At 42.0% G+C, this 13,345-nt stretch overlaps 3 pseudogenes; all 3 read left to right on the top strand.

Annotated features, from left to right (window-relative positions):
* Positions 1–1,013: 1,013 nt before the first annotated feature.
* LOC149514292 (18S ribosomal RNA) lies at positions 1,014–2,827 on the top strand (annotated as a pseudogene).
* Positions 2,828–3,125: 298 nt separating this feature from the next.
* On the top strand, positions 3,126–3,281 carry LOC149514291 (5.8S ribosomal RNA; annotated as a pseudogene).
* Positions 3,282–3,516: 235 nt separating this feature from the next.
* LOC149514290 (25S ribosomal RNA) lies at positions 3,517–5,364 on the top strand (annotated as a pseudogene).
* Positions 5,365–13,345: the final 7,981 nt, after the last annotated feature.

Here is a 13,345-nt window from a genome sequence, read left to right as displayed (position 1 = left end):
ACGTGCCTACCTACTAGCCTACTCATCCCTTAGACTCGATGGTGCCCTTTCTATACAAACACCATCTCATGATCTGTGGTTACTGATCGAACTAATAAAGAGGGGAAATTAAGGGGCATAGCAGATGCTATCATCTAACACCATGGTTCAACATAAAGGCATGATACAAGGCCTGTCAGCCCCAACTATACCTGGGTTTACCATGACCAAAAGAGACACCATGCCACACTCGTGACTCAATGATGTCCACCTACCTAGACAACGTATGTGCCCAGGAGTAGCTCACTTCAGACTAGCTAGGCCCTTTTTCTGGCTGTTAGCCTAAGAGGGTGGTGGAGAGCTAACATCAATCATCCCCCTATAAAAAGTGTAAGAGATTTTCTAGCCATCCTACTAGGAACTATAAGACTATATGTAATGGGGACACTTTTCTCCCCAACCATCTCAAGGCTTTTTTTTACCCAACTTAGTGCCCAATAACCTTACTCTTTGTCACCATAATTCTTAGATTTGATTCGTTGCTCCACCACCCCACTTGAGGGTGCCCATGCATAGCTTTGATTGATAGCACTCGACTAGCTACCTAGCTCTAGGGCACCTGTCCACTAGCTCATATTTCCTAGCATACTTTGGAGAACTAGGGTACACATTGCCTATACATTCCATCAACATCATGTTCTAGGGCTTACAATGCTTGTGCACTACTCTAGGACTGCTGTCTCAACCATAAAGCCTCAATCGATGCTCAACTTATGATCAGTTAGGGTAGGACCTCAATCATGCCCTGTGTCCCTAACATGCCTCCCAAACCTTTGTGTCTACATTGGTGCACTATTATTTGGTCATGCTCTCGGATGCAACATGTTTTGTGGGTGCAAGCTCTCAGCCTTTGTTCATCGATGCTATGCATTTTACGTGCTTGGCATGTACAATGCTTATGCTCTATGTTGGCTTTCTCCATCGCTCAGTTGGTACATTGAGGCCTATACAATGCCAACATCCCAAAAGAATGCTACTTGGTTAATCCTACCAATAGTCATATGATTGTCTCAAGGATTAATCTATGCATATATAAGTATGAACTAATTCAAACTGTGAAATTGTGAATGGCTCAGTAAATCAATTATAGTTTGTTTGATGGTAGCTACTACTTGGATAATTGTAATAATTTTAGGCTAATACATGCAACAACCCTCGACTTCTAGAAGGGATACATTGATTAGATAAAAGGTTGATGTAGGATTTTCTTATCACTTTGATGATTCATGATAACTCAATGGATCGGATGGCCTTTGTGCCAGCTACACATCATTCAAATTTTTGACCTATAAACTTTCAATGGTAGGATTATGGCCTACAATGGTGGTGACGAGAGATGTAAAATTAGGGTCTAGAAAGGAAGTTGAAGAAACCGCTACCATATCTAAAAAAGGTAGTAGGCATACAAATTACTTAATCCTGACATGGAGAGGTAGTGACAATAAATAACAATACTGGGCTCTATGAGTCTAGTAACTAGAATGATTAGAATCTAAATCCCTTAATAAGGATCCATTGGAAGGCAAGTCTAGTGCAAGCAGTCATGGTAATTTCAACTCCAATAGCGTACATTTAAGTTGTTATCGTTAAAAAGTTCATAGTTGAAACTAGGGCTAGGTCATCGATCTGTCTTACGATGGTACCGGTCTTCTCATCCCTACAACTAACAAGGTGCTATTGACCTTAACTAGATGAGTTGTTCCTCTAATGCTATTACTTTGAAAAAATTAGAGTGCTTAAAGCAAATAGAGTGCTTAAAGCAAAGCTACACTTGTATACATTAGCATGGGATAATATCATAGGATTTTAGTCTTATTGTGTTAGCCTTTAGGATTGGAATAATGATTAATAGGGACAATCAGAGGCATTTGTATTTCATAGTTGAGGTGAAATTCTTGGATTTATAAGAGATGAACAACTACAAAAGCATTTGCCAAGGATGTTTTCATTAATCAAGATCAAAAGTTGGGGCTTCAAAAATGATTAGATAAAATCCTAGTCTTAACTATAAATGATGCTAACCATGGATCAACGAATGTTACTTTTAGGACCTATCGGCACCTTATGAGAAATCAAAGTCTTTAGGTTCTAAAGGGAGTATGGTCACAAGGCTAAAACTTAAAGGAATTGATGGAAGGGCATCGCCAAGAGTGGAGCCTATGACTTATTTGACTCAACATGAGTAAACTTACTAGGTCCAGACATAGTAAAGATTGATAGACTGAGAGCTCTTTCTTGATTCTATGGGTGGTGGTCCATGGCTATTCTTAGTTGCTAGAGTGATTTGTCTGATTAATTAAGTTAACGAGTGAGACTTTAGCCTATTAACTAGCTACACAGAAGTGATCCTTCATGGCTAGCCTTTTAGAGGAACTATGGTAGCTTAGGCCAAGGAAGTTTGAGGCAATAATAGGTCTATGATGCCTTTAGATGTTCTGCACTACACGTGAGCTGCATTGATGTATTCAACAAGTTTATAGCCTTGGTCGACAGTTCCTAGCAATCTTTGAAATTTCATTATGATGGAGATAAATCATTGCAATTATTGGTCTTCAATGAGGAATTCCTAATAAGTGCGAGTCATCAGCTTTTGTTGACTACATCCCTACCCTTTATACACACTGCCCATCACTCCTACCAATTGAATGGTTTGGTGAAGTATTAGGATCCTGGTGATGTGAACAGTTTGCTACCTACAACGTCATGAAAAGTCTATTAAACCTTATCATTTAAAGGATAGTTAAGTTGTAATAAGGTTTTCGTAGGTGAACTTGTAGAAGGATCATTATCAAAACCCACTCAATGAATGACCAATGAATGTATTAACAAAACAATAAAGGGGTGAGAGTGCCTTTGTGCCTCATGCCTCAAGCAACTTTGTGCCTTGGGTGGGCATGATGGTCACTTCATTTTACCTCTTAGGTGGTAAAATGATCGGTATTGCTGCCTATTGCTGAATAATGAACCCTTGATACAAATCACACTAATGAATTAGAATGAAAAGGATCACATGTGCCATCACCATCCCTTTCACAGTGTGTGCACAGGTGGCATCATGATTCTTTTTGTCATGAAAAACCAAAAACAACTCTCAGCAATAGATATCTTGGCTCTCACATCGATGAAGAATATAGTGAAATGCAATACTTGGTGTGAATTGTAGAATCCCATGAACCATCAAGTCTTTAAACACAAGTTACACCCCAAGCCCTTAGGCTGATGGCAAACTTGCCTAAATGTCATGCCTTGTCACCCCTTCCAACCCTCCACCCATTTGGCTCTAGGTGAAGGGGTGAAAAATGGCCTCCCATAATCTCGTTGATCTTAGTTGGACCAATAGTGCCATGTCTATCATTGGTAAAGCTCCTAGCATGTCTCGTCTCTGGTGATGCACACTCATTGTCCATTTGAACCCCATAGCACAACCCGTATCGCTCGATCGATGCTTGCATTGTGACCTTAGGTTAGGTGGGATTACTTACTAAGTTCAGGCAAATCAATAAACAAAAGAAAAGAAACTTGCCAAGATTCCTCTAGTAACAACAAGCAAATTGAGAATAGCCTGACTTGAGAATGGGTGCCTTTGGCATCCAAATTGTAGTATGGAGAAGTATCCTCAGTCGCGCACTAGGCCTAAGTCCCATGGAAAGGGGTGCCAAAGAGGGTGAGTGCCCCATTGTGCCTGGTCCCTGTCACACATAAGGCTCTATTTACGAGTCAAATTATTTAGGAATGTAACTGCAATCAAGTGGTAAATTCCATCCAAGGCTGAACATTGGTGAGAGGGTAATAGTGAACAAGTACTATAAGGGAAATATGGAAAAGACTTTGAAAAGAGAGTCAAAGAGTACTTGAAATTATCGAGAGGAAAATAGATAAGGGTTGGAGATACATCCTAGTCAAATGTGGAATGATGAGAGCTGATCCATTGATTGGCTTAAGGTATGGATCGATATGGGTCATGATAGCGGCACAAGCCCAGGCTTTCGATATGCTCTTAAAGATGCCATCACTATGATCCTAGAATGCAGCATGTGCTATTTTGATGTGCCTCGACACTAGCATGCTCCTAATGTCAGCTTGCAAACTCCCCATCTAGCCTATCTTGAAACACGAACCAAAGAGTCTAACATGTGTGGGAGTCAACCGACTAGAAAACCTATAAGGCACAAGGAAGCTAATTAGTGAGATCCCTCATGGGTGCACTGCCTTGTAACCTTGATCTTTTGAGAAGGGTTTGAGTGTGAGCATGCTTGTCAAGAGCTGAAATATGGTGACCTATGCCTAAATGGGGCGAAGCCAAAGGAAACTCTAGTGGAGGCCTACAATGATATTGACATACAAGTCATTCGTCTAATTTGGGTATAGGGCTGAAAGACTAATCAAACCATCTAGCAGTTGGTTCTCTCAAAAGTTTTCCTCAGGATAGTTGGAGCCCTTAGTGATTTGAATAAGGTCAAGCCAATGATTAGAGGCATCAGAGGTTAACGTCCTCAACTTATTCTCAAACTTTAACCAAGTGGGATGGCACAACTACTTCATTGAGCCACATCATGGAATCGAGAGCTCCAAGTTGGCATTTTTGGTAAAAACTGGCGATACAGGATGAACCAAAAGCTAGGTTATAGTGCCCAACTATGCACTAACCTAGAACCCATAAATGGTGTTGGTCAATCAACATAGCAAGACAATGGTCATGGAAGTTGAAATTCACTAAAGAGTGTGTAACAACTCACCTGCCAATTCAACTAGCCAAAAAAATATATGGCATTTAAGCACACGAGCTATACCCAACTGTCGAGGCAAGGGCCAAGCCTTGATGAATAAGAGGGCATGGTAGTCATCATAAAACCCAGGGCATAAGCTTGAGTGAAGTGACCGTTAGGGTAGATCTTGGAGGTAGTAGCAAATATTCAAATGAGAACTTTGAAGGTTGAAGAGGGGAAAGGTTCCATGTGAATGGTTCTTGCACATAGGTTAGTCAATCTTAAGAGATGGGGCAACTTGTCCGATAATGCATCCATCATGAGCTTCAAAAGGGAATCAAGTTAAAATTCTCAAACTATGATGTGGTGGTTGATGAAATCGTTAGGGAGTCCAGAGACATTGGTGGGGGTCTTAAGAAGATTTATCTTTTCTATTTAATGGCCTGCCCACCCTAGAAATGGCTTAATTAGAGGTAAGGTCTAGTGGTTAGAAGCACTGCATATCAAGTAGTGTTTGGTAAACCCCTTGCGGCCTTTGAAAATTTGGAGAACCAAGTGCCATCCATGTCCAGTCATACTCATAACTGCATCAGGTCTCCAAGGTGAATAGCTTTTGATCGATGGAGCAATATAGGCAAGGGAAGTCAATAAAATGGATTCGTAACCTCAAGACAAAGATTAAGTCTGAAGGATGGGCATGAAGGTCCCAATCCCAAACCCATCAACTATCGATGCACTGCTTAAGCTACTCTTCGGGTGAGAGTGAGTCATCGCATGTCAACTAAAGGATGGACGAGGAATGGCTCCTTTGGGGGCTTCCCTATATGATGAATAGTTGACTCAAAATTGCTATAAACAAGGGGCATTTCATTGTTTAATTAAAACAAAGCTTTATATTAGTCCCTGTGGATTCTCACTCAATGTTATTTTTGCCTAGTGCTCTGAATATCAAAGTGAAAAAATTCAACAAATCATAGCTAAAAAGTGGGAGTAAGTATAACTCTCTTACGATAACCAAATGCCCATTATCTAATTAGTGATGCACATGAATGGATTAACGAGATTCTCACTATCCCTGTCTACTATCTAATGAAACCACAGCTAAAGGAAGTGGCTTGGTAGAATTAGTGGGGAAAGAAAACCCTGTTGTGCTTGATTCTAGTCTAACTTTGTGAAATGACTAAAGAGGTGTAAGGTTAGTGAGAGCCTTCAGGTGAAATTGAAATAACACTATGTTTAAAGTTTTTGTACTTATTTCATGAATTAAAGTCAAGGCACGACCCCTTCTTTTAGATCTAAGGTTAACCTTAGTCGATCAATTTGAGCAGGAAATATTGTCAAGTGGAGAGTTTGGCTAGGGTGGCACACCTATTAAAAGATAATGCAAGTGTCCTAAGATGTGCTCAACGAAAACAAAAATCTTTTATGGAACAAAAGGGTAAAAGCTCATTTGATTATGATTTCAAAAATGAATATGAACTGTGAAAGCATGGCCTATCGATCCTTTAGACCTTTAGAATTTGAAGCTAGAGGTGTTAGAAAAGTTACCATAGGGATAACTAGCTTGAGGTAACCAAACATTTGTTCACCCACTAATAGGGAATGTGAGGTAGGTTTAGCTCCCCATAAATATTCTATGCTAGTTCCCCATGACTTAGACCTCCGTTATGCCTCAAGGCCTGGTCCCCTAGCTATCAGACCCTAACTTGCTAGAATTAGAACTGCTTCTCAACTAAAAAAAAAAACCACTAGGCTTAGACCAGCTTGCAGACCTAGCACATGCACATGCCTCGACCGTCATAGGGACATGTTGGCCCTTGGCCTCAGCACATGCTTCTGTCATGAGCCCCAACCTTTGACTTAGAAACCATATGGCCTTAGACTAGGAATACACTCCTTATGTATAAGTTAGCCTATGAACCAAACATGCGCGCACTAGCACAACTAGAAAGGTAGAATACACAAGCTAAGAGAGAACACAAAGAATGTAGAATATGCTATATATTACTAAAGATAGAATGTGTCTGATGATGTATAACTGAGGTTGGGGTGACCCTCTATTTATAGTTGAGGCCCTCAACTCTACTTATGGCTACTTCCTAAAATTAAGGGATTTATATGATTATTAAAAATAAGGGATTACACATCAATACACAGATTACACTTTAATTCTAAGGATCCTTCTCTTGATTCTTAGGGTTGACCAAATCCTCTTTTTAAATGCTATTGATCATGGATGCTTTTGAAAGATTTTAGATTTGCCAGGCTCCACTTGGTCCACCTAGGTGCAATTTAGGGATGTTGTGAGCCTGGCCCTCATTGTGTGGGCCTGGCCCTAGTTGTGCGAGTAGGCCTGTATGCTTTGAAGACAGTCTGAACACTTTTCCCATGCTTATTGTGCCAACCCCCACAACTATCTTTGGTGGTCAAGCGTTGGCTATAGGTGCTCGAGCCTCAACTTTTAGTGTGCCTACCTAAGGTATGATATTCTCACCCACTTGATAGTGTGATGTCCTCATCACATCCTTTATATGGAATTGCCTAATTTGGTCTTGAAACTGACATAAGTCCTTTACTGGTTCCCAACTCAATTCATTGTTCAGAAGTCCCTTCTAGCACACCAAGTACTCTTATCTTGGCTGATAGTTCTTTTGCCTCACTTTAAGGTCAGCAAGGAAGATATGGACTTCTTTCTCATATAAGGCCCTGGCTCTCAATGGTGCACTCTTCAACTTTGGCCATCTTGGATCCCCTTGGTCCTTATGGAATGGCTTGAGCATGCTAACATGGAACATCAGGTGTACCTTCAGCTTGCATGGTATATCCAGCTTGTAGGCAACCTTACCTACCCTCTTCAAAATAATGAAAGGTCATTCATACCTCCTAAATAAGCCTTTATACAAGCCTTTATGGTACACAATGGGGTGCAACTTCACCAAAACCAGGTCCCCTACTTAGAACTGCATGTCCCTCCTCTTCAGGTTTGTCCACTTCTTCAACCTCTTTGTGACTTTGTGTAGAAAGACTCTAGCTAAGTCGGTTTGCTCCTGTCAAGCCTTGCCAAACTTATATGTTGCTAGATTGGGACCTGTATAACCTACACCAATCGAACTAGTGTTAGCAGTTGCTAACTTGTCACAATCTCAAAAAGCTTATGGTTTATTACTTTACACCTCTGTAGGTTGTATGAAAACTAGGCGACATCAAGTAGCTTCGGCTAATCCCTTTGCATGGCACTCATGTAGTGCCTAAGGTAGACCTCCAAAAGTCTATTCACTTGCTTAGTCTACCTATCAATCTATGGATGCATGCTAGTGGAAAAGTTAAAATTTGACCCTAATAGCTTGAATAACTCAGTCTAAAACTACATAGTGAATCGCCCATCCTGATCACTAACAATGGTCCCTGTAACTCCCTACTACTTTACCATGTTCTTTAAGAACAAATAGGCTGCCTTCTTGGCTGGGCACTCTTTGGTTATTCAAATGAAAATCCCATACTTGGAAAACCTATCCACCACTACCATGATGCTCCCAAACCCTTCTACCTTAGGTAGACTAACTATGAAATCCAAAGCGATGCTTTTTCGTGGTCACTCTAGTATGGGTAATGGCTCGAAGAGACTGCCTGGTGGCTTGATTTCTACTTTATCCTATTAACACACAAGATAAGTCTTCACATAGGCCTCAACATCATCCCTTATGTACGGCCAATAATAATGGTCCTCTAGCAAGGTTAAGGTACAACTCACCCCTAGGTGACCAGCAACCTGAAATCATGGCACTCTTACAAAACTTCCCTATAGAGTTTCCCATTCTATGGCATAAACAACCTACTACCCTTGGTGTACAACAAGTCATCATGCAACTAAAACCACCTAGTCTTACCTTGTCTAGCATGTTCATTGAGAGCCTTAGTTGTAGGATCATATAAAAGCCTCTTTCTAATGCGCGGTAACAAAGACCCCTCTAGTTGGCTAATGGCTGCAAGGTTTGCCTTTTTGCTTAGGGTATCAGCCACTATCTTCACCTGCCTAGGCTTGTACTCGAACCTATAATCAAATTCTATAAGAAAATCCTGCCAACGGGCCTATTTAGGGGATAGCTTCTTTTGCATCTAGAAGTAGCTAGTTGCCACATTATCCGTTTTGACCATAAACCTCAACCCCAACAGGTAATGTCGCTAAATGTGCAAGCAGTGCACCACTACTGTCATCTCCTTCTCCTAGACCATGTATCTACACTTGGTCTCATTAAGCTTTTGGTTCTCAAATGCATCCAGATGGTTTTCCTGCATTAGCACTCCCTCTATCGTAAAGTTTGATGCATCTGCATGCACTTCGTATGATTTAGCCTTCGATAGCTTGATATAGCTAGCATTAATTAGCTCTTTAAGCTACTTCCTTAGCTCCTCTAACTCTGAGGGTAATATTCGGTAAGAGGCTTTGGTTGGTGGCTTGGCCTTGGGCACTAGCTGGATTTTATGGTCCACCTTTCTCTTGGGTGACAGCTTGTTAGGCAACTGTGTGGGCATCACATTGCTAAAGGTCTCCAACACCTCTAGCACCTTGAAGGGGGTGTTGATCTCTTTCTTCCTTGGTTCCTCATACTTCAAGGTAGCCAAGAAGATGTTTTCATCCCTACTTACCATATTGGAAAATTGAATGGCCGATAGCACCTTAGCCCTAATCCCAGACCTGTGCCTCAATGGTACAAGACATTGGCATCGTGTATCCAGAATGCATATACAATTTACAAAAGGGACAAGGGGGCTATTAATTTGAACAAGGAAATCTAACCCAATCACAAACTCATACTCATCCAAGGGTATTACCTCAATGGTCTCCTTACCCTTTAGTCTTCAAGCCGCATCTCCACTCCAAGTACCACTTCAATGGTTGGAATCACCTTAGAGTTCACTGTCTTTATGGTACTAGTCCCTTTGTGCACCTTCAAGCCAAGTTTTTGGGCTCCATCACTTGAAATAAACAAATGCAAGGCACCTATGTCCACTAGTGTGCTCATATTTTTACCAGCAACCATCAGATCCGCATACATCAATCTTTTTGGCTTGTAGGTTCCCTTACCTTGGACAACTTAAGTATTATCGATGTAAGCTTTGCTATCATAGCCTTTGGCACCTCATCTAACTCGTTGTCTATTGTAGCCAACTTGCCCCTCTTTAGGTAGTTTCGAGCTAAATGTAGTTCTTCGTACATGTAGCATGAGACTAGCTCTTGATCTCCCTTGGCCTTCTACTTCCTTGTTGGTGGCTTACCTTAGATGCCCTTGTCCAAATAGTTTTTTTCTCCTTTTTTGGATTGTCGATCACAATCTCTACACCTAGATTATTGTTCCCAGTCCCTCTTGTCCTTGCCCTTCCCCTTGGGCTTGGTAGACTCCAACTTGCTCTGTGGCTTAAACTCCACCAAGGATTTAGCGGTGGTCATGGCCTTGGCTAGTTCATGAACACCTCTCCATTGTAGCACATGCTTCACCTATGGCTTGAGCCCATCCATGAAGGCAAACAAACCCTTGATCTCACTCAAATTTGAAATCTGAAGCATCAATTCAAAAAACTTCTGGATATACTCCGTTATGTCCCTTACTGAGTAAGCCAGTGTAACTTTGCCCATGCCTCATCATTGGCACACTTCAGGTAAAATTGCTATCTTAACTCTTTTTGAAACTCTTCTCAGGTTCCAATCAAGGCACCTTTGTGCTTCACATCATCACACCTATGCCTCTACCATAATAAGGCAACATCAGTAAGATATATTAAAGTAGTGCTTACCTTAGTAGATCATCTTGTATGCTCGTAGCTTAAAAGTACTATTCCATCTCTCATACATAGTTGTCTATTTCCTTGGCAGCCGTAGTCCCCTTGAACTCTTTAAGCTTGGGAATCTCCATATAGGCCTTATGCACTCCAGCAATCACACCATTACCTATGAATATCTTGCAAGCAATAAGCTCCTCTTTAAGCTTTTCCAACTCCTTGCACATAGTCTCCACCTTGGCCTCCAAGGCTTCATTCTATTGGGTGATCATGTCAATGGCCTCATTCAAAGTAGCTTGCAACTCACCTTTGAGCTCCTCCTCCATGGAGTCCAATACCTTAATGTGAGTCTCCATATCATTAAGCTTCTCTTTCACATCACCCACTATCACCTCCACCTTGGACAACCTCCCATCCATGGTAGACCAAATGTCCCTCAAACTAGCTTTCTTCCCCCTTCCACAGCCTTGCTTTTAGGCCTTTAGTTATTGGCTAGCAACATCACTCTAGGATGCCACTTTTGTAAATGTCTTGAGTGCGATCTGAACACCACCAAATAGAACCTATATAGAACCTCCTCTGATACCAACTGTCATGGGCTTCGACATATGACTTAGAAACCATGCAACCTTAGACTAGGAATATGCTCCTTATGTCTAAGTTAGCCTATGAACCAACCATATGAGCACTAGCACAACTAGAAAGGTAGAATACACAAGCTAATTGAAAACAAAAAGAATGTTGCAATATACAATATAGAATGTATCTGATGATGTACAACTGAAGGTGGGGTGACCTTCTATTTATAGTTGAGGCCTCTAGCTCTATTCATGGTTACTTTTTAAAATCAAGGGATTTACATGATTCCTAAAAATAAGGGATTGCACATCAATACACATATTACACCCTAATTCTAAAGATCCTCCTCATAATTCTTAAGGTTGACTAGATTTTCCTACTAAATGCTATCGATCTTGGATGCCTCTAGAAGAATTTGGATCAGCCAAGCTCTCATAGGTCCACCTAGGTGTAGTGTGGGCATGTTATAGCCTGGCCTTGGCTATGTAGGTAGGACTGTGTGCTGTGCGGGCAGTCTAGATACTTCTCCCATGCTCATTACGCCAACCCCCATAACTGTCCCTGGTACTTAAGCCTTGGTCGCAGGTGCTCAGGCCTTACCTCCTGGTGTACCTACCTAGGGCATGACACATTGACCACCATCAGCACATGTTGGCACTTTGTCTGGGCAGTTCCTTCGAACACCATCGACACTTGCTAGGCCATGCACCTTATGCCGGTATCCTAGGCCTGGGCTATGCACCATGCACAACATGATCGGGTAGTAGGTGGGTTCAGGCACATCTTCATATTTTTACCATGCCAATGCCATTTTTATGGCTTGTAAATTCATACATAGGCCTCTTTAATTTTGCCGAACTTGAACATTATGCCTAACCTTATGTAGTCTCGATCACTGCTCGTGTCACTATTCTAGGCTAGTTTGCTATGACCTAGGCCTCCAGTAGGCCTCAAAGCCTGATCCCCCTGTAGCTGAACCCTATCCCACTAGAACTGGAACTGCTCTTTGACTTAGAAATAACCCTTAGGCTTGGACCAACATGTAGATTGTGACACATGCACATGCCTCAACCACCATGGGGACATGTTGGCCTTTCATCTCATCACATGCTTCAACCACCATCGGCACATGCTGGCCCTTTGTGCGAGCAGTTCCCTTGAACACCATTGGCATATGCTAGGCCAAGTACCACGTGTAGGTATCCTACACCTTGGTTGCACACCATGCACCCCATGACCAGGTAGTAGATGGGTTCAAGCACATCTTCATATTTCTATTATGCCAAGCTATTTTTATGGCTTGTCAATTCATCTAAGTGCTCACCATCACCTGCACCTAGGCTTGGCTCAATTCTGTTGAACCTGAACACCGTGTCTAAGCCTCTGGAGTCTTGATCATTGCCCTATACCACTGTTCTATGCTAGTGCCCTATGGCCTGGGCCTCCAGTAGGCCTCAAGGCTTGGTCCCCCTAGCAATCAGTCTATTTCCTACAAGAACTAGAGCTATTCCTTGACTTGGAGAGAACACCTGGTCTTGGACCAGCTTGCAGACCATGACACAAGCACATGCTTTGACCACCATTGGGCATATTTTCTCTTGGGCTTGGCACATGCATCGACCACCATTAGCACATGCTAGGCCTTTGTGTTGCCAGTTCCCTCAAGCACAATCGACATATGCTAGGCCACACACCATACATGACTATCCTAGGCCTAGGCTATGCACCACCCATGGGTATCCTAAGCTCGAGCCATGCACCACCCATGGGTATCAAAGGCCAGAACCATGCACATTGTGCACCACAATCAAACAGTAGGTGGGTTTAGGCACATCTTCATATATCTACTATGCCAATGCCATTTTCATGGCCTATAAGTTCACATAAGCGCACACCAGCACCCACACCTAGGCCTGGCTCAATTCTACTGAACCTAAACACCGTGCTTGAACACGAATGCATGCACTTTAGCCTAGCACAATTCTAAGGATGGCCCTAAGTACCCATTTCTACATGCAGGCATCAAGGTATTGAGCAACAACTTACCTCACTCATAAAGGTGCACAACCTTTATTCTTGTAATATTATCTTGTTCTAACATGGTGAGAACCTAACACCATGCTCACCTAGATCATTCACCTCATGCCTAGATCTTTAAAGCACAACACAGATGTTGGTCAATAGTCAATCGAGAACCACACTAGGCTCATCTCATCCCATGAAACTCATATCTCAAGCCCTTA

The sequence above is a fragment of the Durio zibethinus genome, chromosome 16, assembly GCF_047325235.1.
Source record: "Durio zibethinus cultivar Kanyao isolate XHJ-2024 chromosome 16, ASM4732523v1, whole genome shotgun sequence".
Taxonomy (NCBI): Eukaryota; Viridiplantae; Streptophyta; class Magnoliopsida; order Malvales; family Malvaceae; genus Durio; species Durio zibethinus.
This window is presented reverse-complemented; position numbering and strand designations above follow the sequence as displayed.